The following is a 13177-nucleotide window of genomic DNA, read 5'->3' as shown; positions in this document are numbered from 1 at the left end:
CGTGAAAAGTTGTGATTGGGAAAAAGAGGTGAAACGGACCCACCCCATAAAAATCAGGAGGGAGTTTAGCAGTAAGTTGGAAGGGGTTCGCTGCGGCCCCGTAAAGCACCGTGTGTGTAGCATTTTTAAAAGGGGGGGGGGGGGGGTTGCCTAGATGGTAGAGATTTAGAGCATCCCTTTTTTAAGGTAACTACGTGTTCATAATAACAAATCACGATTATAACATCACAATAGCACAATTCTAGATAAAGCGAGGACACATATCTCGGTATGACTGAAAAAGGGACACCCGCTAAAATTCAAAATACAACCAAGCCTTAGAGGGTCACTTCACAAAGAACAACCATCAACCGCCTCCGACCTCTGTCGTCGTTGAATCATCGCCAAATTGGAAGGAGACGAAGAACTTTCACACCCTGGTTTAGAGGAGCACCATCGCGACAAAAGCCGCTTTATGAGCCAATGAAATAATCCGTCGCAAGCGACAGAACCATATCCGATGTGGCACGTTGGCCGGGGAACATCCCCATGCTTCCTGCTAGACACCGTCACCACCTTCTTCATCAGATAAAGTCGAAAAACAACACAGGGGATGCATGTTGTCGACCACCAAGCCATTTGTTCCGCTGAGGTCATCACAGCAACAGTCAAAGAGAACGACAATTCCCGGACCAAACCAAAAGAAACCAATCTCGTTGATCCAAGCGACCATTGAGGAATACATGCCATCGACTCTTTGACGCCGCCACGAACAACGCCGTCGTCGCCAGTGGCAGAGCTTGGGACACATCTTAGGAGGGGCAAATGGGCTGGGGGGGGGGAACTAACATCAGGTTTAGGCTAGATTTCTATGAATCTATGGGCAATTACTTATGATAATATGAACAAATCTCCTGGGTAGGGGGGGGGGCGATGGCACAGCTTGATATCCACTAAGCTCCGCCACTGGTCGTCGCAACACCTTTATTTAGCAGTACGCCGCCGCTGTCACCATCAAAGCCGTTGTGCCACGAGACCTAGCCCTATCCTATCTACAAGCCGACGATGAGGCACTGGGGCTCCCCAACCCTCCCGCTGCCAGAGCAGCAGACAGAGGGAGGGAAAGACCACGGCCTCGCCACCGGCGCTGGAAGAAGGGAAATAGATCCTCCTTTTGTGCCGTGTAGGGAGCGCGAGGAAAGTGAGAGAAGAAACCGTCCCCGGTCTAGGGCATCCCCTTTGAGTGTGAAGATAGTGATAGATGGTTATAGTAACAGTAGTTCTTCATTGTGAAGATGACAAATGAGGGCCCACGAACATGTCAATGACACATTATGTTTTCTCTTTTTTTTGTTGCAATCGATGCATAGTGTTATTTGTGACAACCATTAATCGACAATTGCGATCTTTAAAATCGTTCCACAACATCAATAATTATAGTCGCAACACACATAACTTTTACTTCTATCTAAAATGGCATCCATTAATTACCTCCATTTTTAGAAGTATAGAGAGTAGTATTTTGATGTTGACATTAATTCACGAAATGGATACAAATTTAGAACACAACCTCATCATATAGACATATCTATTTACCATAATTCTATATATTTGACATATAATGCATAGAATTACGAGGCACAACATATAACTTTTAACTTCAATGGAACAATGTACATTATGTCATGGGTGATATGCTTAGTATTGTAATATGGTTTATCATGTTGATAGTATATAGTTTTCGTGTTTTACTTTTATAGTCCTTTAGATCCACACTAATATGTATGGTGATGGTGGTGATTGCAGAACAAGAATGATAATCTATGAAATCCACTCTTTGGTGTCTATGTGTGGTGGACATGTTGGAAATATGCCCTAGAGTCAAAAATAAAGTGGTTATTATTATATTTCCTTAATCATGATAAAGGTTTATTATTCATGCTAGAATTGTATCAACCAGAAACTTAAATACATGTATGGATACATAAACAAATACCGTGTCCCTAGTGAGCCTCTACTAGACTAGCTTGTTGATCAAAAGATGGTTAAGGTTTCCTGGGCATAGACATGAGTTGTCATTTGATAACGGGATCACATCATTAGGAGAATGATGTGATGGACAAGACCCATCCGTTAGCATAGCATATGATCGTTTAGTTTATTGCTACTGCTTTCTTAATGTCAAATACATATTCCTTCGACCTCGGGTTTATATGGGTTTCGGTGAGGAACGAGAAAGAAAAGGGTGGATGGTGGGGGTTGCCACCCCGAGCCTTCACCTTGAATCCGCCGGCTACCTTCCATTTTGGTTTGTCTTGCCACCTTGTGCTCCACACCGCGTTGTTGCCGATCTTGTTTTTTTTTCAGTTGGGTTTCTCACCATTTTGTCGGCCGTGTAGATCTCTGCTCTAGGAGTGGCGAATTCTTCCTTCTTTGTACATGCCGGCGGCGAATACGGGGTTTGGATTCATGGTTTAGGGTCTAGGCTCGCCGAGTCTCCACTATAGAAAGGGCAGGTGGCGTGGCAGCGATTCAGGTGTGACAAGTGGAGAGAGTCGACGTTAAGGCATGGAAGAACATGTGGCGCATGGTGGGGAGCGGGGCGCACACACCAACTTTACTGAAGTGTTTGTGATGGGCCGGGGACGGCGATCTGGTATGACTCACCTACATAGTAATGATACTAACAATGTTGTGAGTGAGACGGGGTTAGAGTGTGGTGTAAGATATATAAGTAGTAGGCATTGAATTTGACGGCTATAGACAAAATAGGGGTGAGATCACCTTCTGTGATTAGGGGAGGCGGGTGTTTGACGTGAGGGCAGTTTCCTTCAGAATGAAAGAGGGGTGTGGGGGGAGGGGGGAGCTTTACTACACACACGGAAGGATTTCATGGACGTGCTGATGTGGAAAGTTGTGATTGGGAAGAAGAGGTGAAGTAGGACCACCCCCATAAAAATCAGGGGGGAGTTTAGCAATAAGTTGGAACGGGTCCGTTGCAGCCCCGTAAAGCTCCGTGCGCGTAGCATTTTTAGGGGGGGGGGACGGGTTCCTAGATGGTAGAGATCTAGAGCATCCCCCGTTTGAGGTAACTACATGTTCATAATGACAAATCAGGATTATAACATCACAGTAGCCCAATTCTAGACAAAGCAAGGAGGACACGTATCTCGGTATGATTGCAAAAGGGCCTCCTAAAATTCAAAAATACAATCAAGCCTTAGGGGGTCACTTCACAAAGAACAACCATCAATCGTCTCCAACCTCCGTCGTCGCCGAATCACCACCGAATGGAAGGAGACAAAAAACTTTCACGCCGTGGTCCAGAGGAGCACCATCGCAGTAAAAGCCGCTTTGTGAGCCGATGAAACCATCCATAGGGAGCGACAGAACCATCTCTAATGTGGCGCGTCGACCAGGGGAACATCCCCATTCTTCCCACTAGACACCGGCACCACTGTCTTCATCGGATAAAGTCGAAAAACAACACAGGGGATGCCTGCTGTCGACCACCAACCCATGACCAAGCCATTTGTTCTACCGCTCAGGTCATCATAGCAACAGTCAAAGAGAACGACAAATCTCGGACCAAACCAAAAAAAAACCTAACCTCATTGATCCAAGCGGCCATTGAGCAATACATGCCATCGACTCTTCGACGCCACCACGAACAATGCCATTGAGATGGGGAGAGTCGCAACACCTTTATTCGGTAGTAGGCCGCCGCTGTCACCATCAAAGCCGTTGCGCAACGAAGACCTGGCATATCCTATCTACAAGCCAACGATGAGGCACCGGGGCTCCCCAACCCTCCCGTTGCCGGAGCAGTAGACAGAGGGAGGGAAAGCCCATGGCCTCGCCACCAGTGCTGACGAAGGGAAACGGTTCCTCCTTTTGCGCCGTGTAGGGAGCGCGAGGAAAGTGAGAGAAGAAACCATTCCTGGTCTAGGGCATACCCTTTGAGTGTGAAGATAGTGATAGATAGTTACAGTAACATCAGTTCTTCATTGTAAAGATGACAATTGAGGACCCACGAACATGTCAATGGCACAATATGTTTTCTCATTTCGGTTTGTTACAATCTGTAGGATCAAAAGTATGTCTAGAGGGGGGAGGGGTGATTAGACTACTTAACCAAATAAAAATCTAGCCTTTTCCCAATTTTAAGTCTTGGCAGATTTTAGCTACTTAGCACAATTCAAGTAATTAACCTACACATGCAATTCTAAGAGTATAGCGGCGGAATGTAAAACAATTGCATATGAAGGTAAAGGGAGGAGTTTGGAGGGAGCAAACGCAATGTAGACACGGAGATTTTTGATGTGGTTCCGATAGGTGGTCCTATCGTACATCCACGTTGATGGAGACTTCAACCCATGAAGGGTAATGGTTGCGTGAGTCCACGGAGGGCTCCACCCACGAAGGGTCCACGAAGAAGCAACCTTGTCTATCCCACCATGGCCATCGCCCACGAAGGACTTGCCTCACTAGGGTAGATCTTCATGAAGTAGGCGATCTCCTTGCCCGTACAAACTCCTTCGTTCAACTCCACAATCTTGACAGAGGCTCCCAAGTGACACCTACCCAATCTAGGAGACACCACTCTCCAAAAGGTAATAGATGGTGTGTTGGTGATTGATAACCCACAAGTATAGGGGATCGCAATAGTTTTCAAGGGTAGAGTATTCAACCCAAATTTATTGATTCGACACAAGGGGAGCCAAAGAATATTCTCAAGTATTAGCAGCTGAGTTGTCAATTCAACCACACCTAGAAACTTAATATCTGCAGCAAGGTATTTAGTAGCAAAGTAATATGATAGTAGTGGTAACGGTGGTAAAAGGTAACGTTAGCAAAAGTAATATTTTTGGTATTTTATAGTGATGATAACAATAGCAACGGAAAAGTAAATAAGCGAAGACCAATATATGGAAAGCTCGTAGGCAATGGATTGGTGATAGAGAATTATGCCAGATACCATCGATCATGTAACAGTCATAACCTAGGGTGACACAGAACTAGCTCCAGTTCACCAATGTAATGTAGGCATGTATTCCGAATATAGTCATACGTGCTTATGGAAAAGAACTTGCATGGCATCTTTTGTCCTACCCTCCGGTGGCAGCGGGGTCCTATTGGAAACTAAGGGATATTAATGCCTCCTTTTAATAGAGTACCAGACCAAAGCATTAACACATAGTGAATACATGAACTCCTCAAACTACGGTCATCATCGGGAGTGGTCCCGACTATTGTCACTTCGGGGTTGCCAGATCATAACACATAGTAGGTGACTATAGACTTGCAAGATAGATCAAGAACTCTCATATATTGATGAAAACATAATAGGTTCAGATCTAAAATCATGGCACTCGGGCCTAGTGACAAGCATTAAGCATAGCAAAGTCATAGCAACATCAATCTCAGAACATAGTGGATACTAGGGATCAAACCCTAACAAAACTAACTCGATTACATGATAAATCTCATCCAACCCATCACCCTCCAGCAAGCCTACGATGGAATTACTCACGCACGGCGGTGAGCATCATGAAATTGGTGATGGAGGAAGGTTGATGATGATGATGGCGACGGATTCCCCTCTCCGGAGCCCTGAACGGACTCCAGATCAGCCCTCCTGAGAGAGTTTAGGGCTTGGCGGCGGCTCCGTATCATAAAACGCGATGAATCCTTCTCTCTGATTTTTTTCTCCCGAAAGTGAATATATGGAGTCAGGGTTGAGGTCGGTGGAGCGTCAGGGGGCCCACGAGGCAGGGGGCGCGCCCAGGGGGTAGGGCGCGCCCCCACCCTCGTGGACAGGTGGAGGCCCCCCTAACGTGGATCTTCCTTCCAGTATTTTTTATATATTCCAAAATAATTCTCTGTTGATTTTCAAGTCATTTCGAGAACTTTTATTTATGCACAAAAATAACACCATGGCAATTCTGCTGAAAACAGTGTCAGTCCGGGTTAGTTCCATCCAAATCATGCAAGTTAGAGTCCAAAACAAGGGAAAAAGTGTTTGGAAAAGTAGATACGACGAAGATGTATCAACTCCCCCAAACTTAAACCTTTGCTTGTCCTCAAGCAATTCAGTTGATAAACTGAAAGTGATAAAGAAAAACTTTTACAAACTCTGTTTGCTCTTGTTGTAAATATGTAAAGCCAACATTCAAGTTTTCAGCAAAGATTATGAACTAACCATATTCACAATAACATTTGGGTCTCATGTTTACTCATATCAATGGCATAATCAATTAGCGAGCAATAATAATAAATCTCGGATGACAACACTTTCTCAAAACAATCATGATATGATATAACAAGATGGTGTTTCGCTAGCCCTTTCTGAGACCGCTAAACATAAATGCAGAGCACCTTTAAAGATCAAGGACTGACTAGACATTGTAATTCATGGTAAAAGAGATCCATTCAAGTCACACTCAATGTGAACTAATAGTAATGAATGCAAATGACAACGGTTCTCTCCAACTGGTGCTTTTTAATAAGAGGATGATGACTCAACATAAAAGTAAATGGATAGGCCCTTCGTAGAGGGAAGCAGGGATTTGTAGAGGTGCCAGAGCTCGGTTTTGAAATAGATATGAATAATATTTTGAGTGGTATTGAGGGAGTCCTGGATTAGGGGGTGTCCGGATGGCCAGACTATACCTTCAGCCAGACTCCTGGACTATGAAGATACAAGATTGAAGACTTCGTCCCGTGTCCGGGAGGGACTTTCCTTGGCGTGGAAGGCAAGCTTGGCGATACAGATATGTAGATCTCCTACCATTGTAACCGACTTTGTGTAACCCTAACCCTCTCCAGTGTCTATATAAACCAGAGGGTTTTAGTCCGTAGGACAACATACAGAACAACAATCATACCATAGGCTAGCTTCTAGGGTTTAGCCTCTCCGATCTCGTGGTAGATCTACTCTTGTACTACCCATATCATCGATATTAATCAAGCAGGACGTAGGGTTTTACCTCCATCAAGAGGGCCCGAACCTGGGTAAAACTTCGTGTCCCTTGCCTCCTGTTACCATCTGGCCTAGACGCACAGTTCGGGACCCCCTACCTGAGATCCGCCGGTTTTGACACCGACATTGGTGCTTTCATTGAGAGTTCTGTTGGGGAACGTTGCAGAAAACAAAAATTTTCCTACGGTTTCACCAAGATCCATCTATGAGTTCATCTAGCAACGAGTGATCGGATTGCATCTACATACCTTTGTAGATCACGCGTGGAAGCGTTCAAAGAACGGGGATGAGGAAGTCGTACTCGACGTGATCCAAATCACCGGAGATCCTAGCGCCGAACGGACGGCACCTCCGCGTTCAACACACGTACGATCAGCGTGACGTCTCCTCCTTATTGATCCAGCAAGGGGGAAGGAGAGGTTGAGGAAGATGGCTCCAGCAGCAGCACGACGGCGTGGTGGTGGTGGAGCAGCAGTACTCCGGCAGGGCTTCGCCAAGCTCTATAGAGGAGGAGGAGGTGTTGGAGAGGGAGAGGGAGGCACCAAAGGCGTGGGGTGAGAGGCCCTCCCTCCCCCCCACTATATATAGGGGGCCTAGGGGGGGCACCGGACCTAGGAGATGCAATCTCCTAGGGGGGGCGGCCAAGGGGAGGGGGCTTGCCCCCCTAGCAAGGGGGCGCCCCCTTTAGGGTTTCCCCCAACCCTAGGCGCATGGGCCCTAGGGGAAGTGGCGCCCCAGCCCACTTTGGGCTGGATCCCTTCCCACTTTAGCCCATGGGGCCCTCCGGGATAGGTGGCCCCACCCGGTGGACCCCCGGGACCCTTCCGGTGGTCCCGGTACAATACCGGTGACCCCGAAACTTGTCCCGATGGCCGAAATAGCACTTCCTATATATAATTCTTTACCTCCGGACCATTCCGGAACTCCTCGTGATGTCCGGGATCTCATCCGGGACTCCGAACAACTTTCGGGTTACTGCATATACATATCTCTACAACCCTAGCGTCACCGAACCTTAAGCGTGTAGACCCTACGGGTTCGGGAGACATGTAGACATGACCGAGATGGCTCTCCGGTCAATAACCAACAGCGGGATCTGGATACCCATGTTGGCTCCCACATGCTCCTCGATGATCTCATCGGATGAACCACGATGTCGAGGATTCACACAACCCCGTATACAATTCCCTTTGTCAATCGGTACGTTACTTGCCCGAGATTCGATCGTCGGTATCCCAATACCTTGTTCAATCTCGTTACCGGCAAGTCACTTTACTCGTACCGTAATGCATGATCCCATGACCAGACACTTAGTCACTTTGAGCTCATTATGATGATGCATTACCGAGTGGGCCCAGAGATACCTCTCCATCATACGGAGTGACAAATCCCAGTCTTGATCCGTGTCAACCCAACAGACACTTTCGGAGATACCCGTAGTATACCTTTATAGTCACCCAGTTATGTTGTGACGTTTGGTACACCCAAAGCACTCCTACGGTATCCGGGAGTTACACGATCTCATGGTCTAAGGAAAAGATACTTGACACTGGAAAAACTCTAGCAAACGAACTATACGATCTTGTGCTATGTTTAGGATTGGGTCTTGTCCATCACATCATTCTCCTAATGATGTGATCTCGTCATCAATGACATCATATGTCCATAGTCAGGAAACCATGACTATCTGTTGATCAACGAGCTAGTCAACTAGAGGCTTACTAGGGACATGTTGGTGTCTATGTATTCACACATGTATTACGATTTCCGGATAACACAATTATAGCATGAATAAAAGACAATTATCATGAACAAGGAAATATAATAATAATCCTTTTATTATTGCCTCTAGGGCATATTTCCAACAAGTTCCTCTGTGACGTCGCCGTCAGGCTTGATGGCTCCTACGATCATCAATAGTGATGCAGTCCAGGGTGAGACCTTCCTCCCCGGACAGATCTTTGTCTTCGGCGGCTTCGCACTGCGGGCCAATTCACTTGGCCATCTGGAGCAGATCGAAAGCTATGCCCCTGGCCTTCAGGTCAGATTTGGAAGTTTAAACTACACGGCTGACATCCGCGGGGACTTGATCTTCGACGGATTCGAGCCACTGCCGAGCGCGCCGCACTGTCACGACGAGCATGATCTAGCTCTGCCGTCGAACAGTGCCCTGGAGGCCGCACCCGCATCGGCTTTGACGCTTAATTCAGAGCCAACTGCGCCGATCGAGGATGGGTGGTTGGACGCCGCCTCGGGGGCTGCGATCCCAACGGCGATCGAGCCGAACACCAGCCCCGCACTCCGCGAGACTCGTGACTCCAAGGAGCCGGACTCCTCTCCGGACTCCGAACCCTCCGCGCCCCTGTCAATCGAATCCGATTGGGCGCCGATCATGGAGTTTACTACCGCGGACATCTTTCAGCACTCGCCTTTCGGCGATATTCTGAAGACACTAAAGTCTCTCTCTTTATCAGGAGAGCCCTGGCCGGACTATGGTCAGCAAGGTTGGGATACGGACGATGAAGAAATTCAAAGCCCACCCACCACCCACTTTGTAGCCACTATCGACGATTTAACCGACATGCTCGACTTCGACTCCGAAGACATCGACGGTATGGACGCCGATGCAGGAGACGATGAAGAACCAGCGCCTATTGGGCCCTGGAAAGCCACCTTGTCATATGACATATACATGGTGGACACCCCAAAAGAAGGAGATGGCGATGGAACAACGGAGGATGACCCCTCCAAGAAACAGCCTAAGCGCCGGCGTCAGCGGCGCCGCTCAAAATCCCGCCAAAACAAATACGGTGATTCCGGCACGGGAGATAATAATACTACGGAGAGTGCCGAAGAAAACTCCCTCCGGCAAGATTCAGCATAGGAGGATGGAGAAGCCAGCCCTCATGAGAGAGCGGCAGACAGAGAGGTCGAGGACGATAATTATATGCCTCCCTCCGAAGACGAGGCAAGCCTCGACGACGACGAATTCGTCGTGCCAGAGGATCCCGTCGAGCAAGAGCATTTTTAACACAGGCTTATGGCCATGGCGAAGCCTCAAGAAAAAACAGCAACAGCTTAGAGCTGATCAAGATTTGCTAGTCGACAGATGGACTGAAGTCCTTGCGGCTGAAGAGCATAAACTCGAACGCCCCTCCAAGAGCTACCCAAAGCGCAGGTTGCTACCCCGATTAGAGGAGGAAGCACTTAAACCTACATCACCAGCACTTGATACGGCCGACCGGCCACCTCGTGGCCGCGACAGAGAGGCCTCTCGGCCCTCCACTCAAGCCGCACCCCGTACCAAGGCACGGGAAAATGCGCCAGACCTGCGAGATATGTTGGAGGACAAGGCAAGGCAAACAAGATCGATCTACGGATCGCGTGGGCGCCCCACGACTCGAGACGATAACCGTCACGCCGGACACAAATCCGGTAGGGCCGAACACAATAGACAAAGCTCATTGGAGCTACGTCGTGATATAGCCCAGTACAGAGGCGCCGCACACCAGCTATGCTTCACAGACGAAGTAATGGATCATCAAATCCCCGAGGGTTTTAAACCCGTAAACATCGAATCATATGATGGCACAACAGATCCTGCGGTATGGATCGAGTATTATCTCCTTCATATCCACATGGCCCGCGGTGATCATCTCCACGCCATCAAATACCTCCCACTCAAGCTTAAAGGACTAGCTCGGCATTGGCTTAACAGCTTTGCCAGCAGGATCAATCAGTTGTTGGGAGGACCTGGAAGCCGCATTCCTCGACAATTTCCAGGGCACTTATGTGCGACCACCAGACGCCGATGACCTAAGCCACGTAATTCAGCAGCCATAGGAATCGGCCAGGCAATTTTGGACACGGTTCCTAACAAAGAAAAATCAAATAGTCGACTGTCCGGACGCAGAGGCCCTAGCAGCCTTCAAGCACAGGAAAAGCCGAAATCTATGGCAGCACTCACGACACTCATGACCCGCTTTTGCGTGGGAGAAGACAGCTGGCTTGCTCGTAGCAACAATATGACCAAGAACCCTGGTAATTCGGATACCAGGGACAGTAGTGGCAGGTCGCGTTGCAACAAGCAGAAGCACCGCATTAACGGCGACGATGCTGAGGATACGACAGTTAATGCCGGATTCAGAGGCTATAAATCCGGTCAGCGGAAAAAGCCATTCAAAAGAAATCCTAGGGGCCCGTCCAGTTTGGACCGAATACTCGACCACTTGTGCCAGATACATGGCACCCCCGAAAAGCCGGCCAATCACACCAATAGTGATTGTTGGGTGTTCAAGCAGGCAGGCAAGTTAAATGCCGAAAATAAAGACACGGGGCTGCATAGCAATGACGACGAAGAGCCCCGGTCGCCGAACAACAGTGGACAGAAGGGTTTTCCCCCACAAGTGCGGACGGTGAACATGATATACGCAACCCACATCCCCAAGAGGGAGCGGAAGCGCGCGTTAAGGGACGTATATGTGGTAGAGCCAGTCGCCCCAAAGTTCAACCCATGGTCCTCCTGCCTGATCACCTTTGATCGAAGGGACCATCCCACTAGCACCTGTCATGGAGGATTCGCCGCATTGGTTCTAGACCCAATCATTGACGGATTTCATCTCACTAGAGTCCTTATGGACGGCGGCAGCAGCCTGAACCTGCTTTACCAGGATACAATGCGGAAAATGGGCATAGATCCCTCGAGGATTAAGCCCACCAAAACGACCTTTAAAGGCGTAATACCAGGTGTAGAGGCCAACTGTACAGGCTCAGTCACACTTGAAGTGGTCTCCGGATCTCCGGATAATTTCTGAAGCGAGGAGTTAATCTTCGACATAGTCCCATTCCGCAGTGGCTATCACGCACTGCTCGGGCGAACCGCATTCGCCAAGTTCAATGCGGTACCGCACTACGCATACCTTAAGCTCAAGATGCCAGGCCCTCGAGGAGTAATTACGGTCAATGGAAACACCGAACGCTCTCTCCGAACGGAGGAGCACACGACGGCCCTTGCAGCAGAAGTACAAAACAACCTCTCCAGGCAGTTCTCCAGTCCGGCCATTAAACGTCTGGACACCGTCAAGCGCGCCCGGAGTAACCTACAACAAGACCACCTGGCACGTTCCGAGCAGGCGTAGCAATGCGGCCCCAACCCCAGCCCTCGCAAAAATGCGACACCAGTACTTCACGTACATAACTACGCTCTAGAAATACCATGGGTACAGGGGGAGGGGCAGCATCACGGCACACCCGAAACACGGCTTAAACCGCACCAGGGCTGCCGATTTTTTAATTTTCTCTTACTTTCAGGACTCCACTCTTCGGAAGGCCCATTCGACAGTTCAATTGCTGCACAAATGATGCAAGAACCAGGGAAGCAGACAAGCCATGCCGCATTACGGAACTCCCAGGTGGTCTCTATCACGAGCAGTATACCTGTTTCGCATACCATTCCGCAGCCTGCCCCTGGAACGGACATGTTAAATAGTCCAACCTTTTGCTTATCGCATTATTTGTATCGTTCTGCTTTGATCGCAACCCTTTTTAATAAACAATGCATAGCTTTTGTCTCTCTTTGCATTACTCTTTTTTTTACAAATATATGTTCCTTAACGACATGTTGCACCCGTACACTTTGGTACGGCCAAAATACGCCAGGGGCTTTAGTACCCCTCAATATGGTGTGAGAAGTCCGAACACTTTAACAAGTGCGGCACCCTGAACTTATAGCATTATATGCATCGACTCCGAATCATGTCTTGGGTCAATAGTTGGGTTTGCCCGGCTCCTATGTTTTGGTGCCTTACGTTCCGCTGTGTCGGCTAAGGTAGCACTAGGAGAACTACTGCGATTGTGCCCCAGTTGAGATGGGTCAAGCACCTCAGTAGAGAAAGCTAAAACTGACTGTCATGATGAAGCGAGAGCTGGTCGCTGTTCGAGAGGTTTTTCGAGTCCCTAAAGACTTTTGCCGCTTAGAGCGAGGAGTCGGTTCTATCCGGCCAAGGCATGGATAGCGCCCCGAACTCGATCTTCCGAATACCAGGGGCTTCGCCGAAATTTAAAATTATAGAATTCTATGGCTAAGTGAGAGTGTTCACGCATTATAGTCCGATTGCCTTGTTCGTTGTGCTGAGTGCCTCCCTTGAAGGACCCAAACATGGGAAAAAGAGCGCTCAGGTTTATCCCCAAACACCCCAGCACTAGCGGCATGGGGGC

This window comes from Triticum urartu, chromosome 6 (assembly GCF_003073215.2).
Source record: "Triticum urartu cultivar G1812 chromosome 6, Tu2.1, whole genome shotgun sequence".
In the NCBI taxonomy this organism is placed as follows: domain Eukaryota; kingdom Viridiplantae; phylum Streptophyta; class Magnoliopsida; order Poales; family Poaceae; genus Triticum; species Triticum urartu.
The sequence above is the reverse complement of the archived record's forward strand: the minus strand, read 5'-3'. Positions refer to the sequence as shown.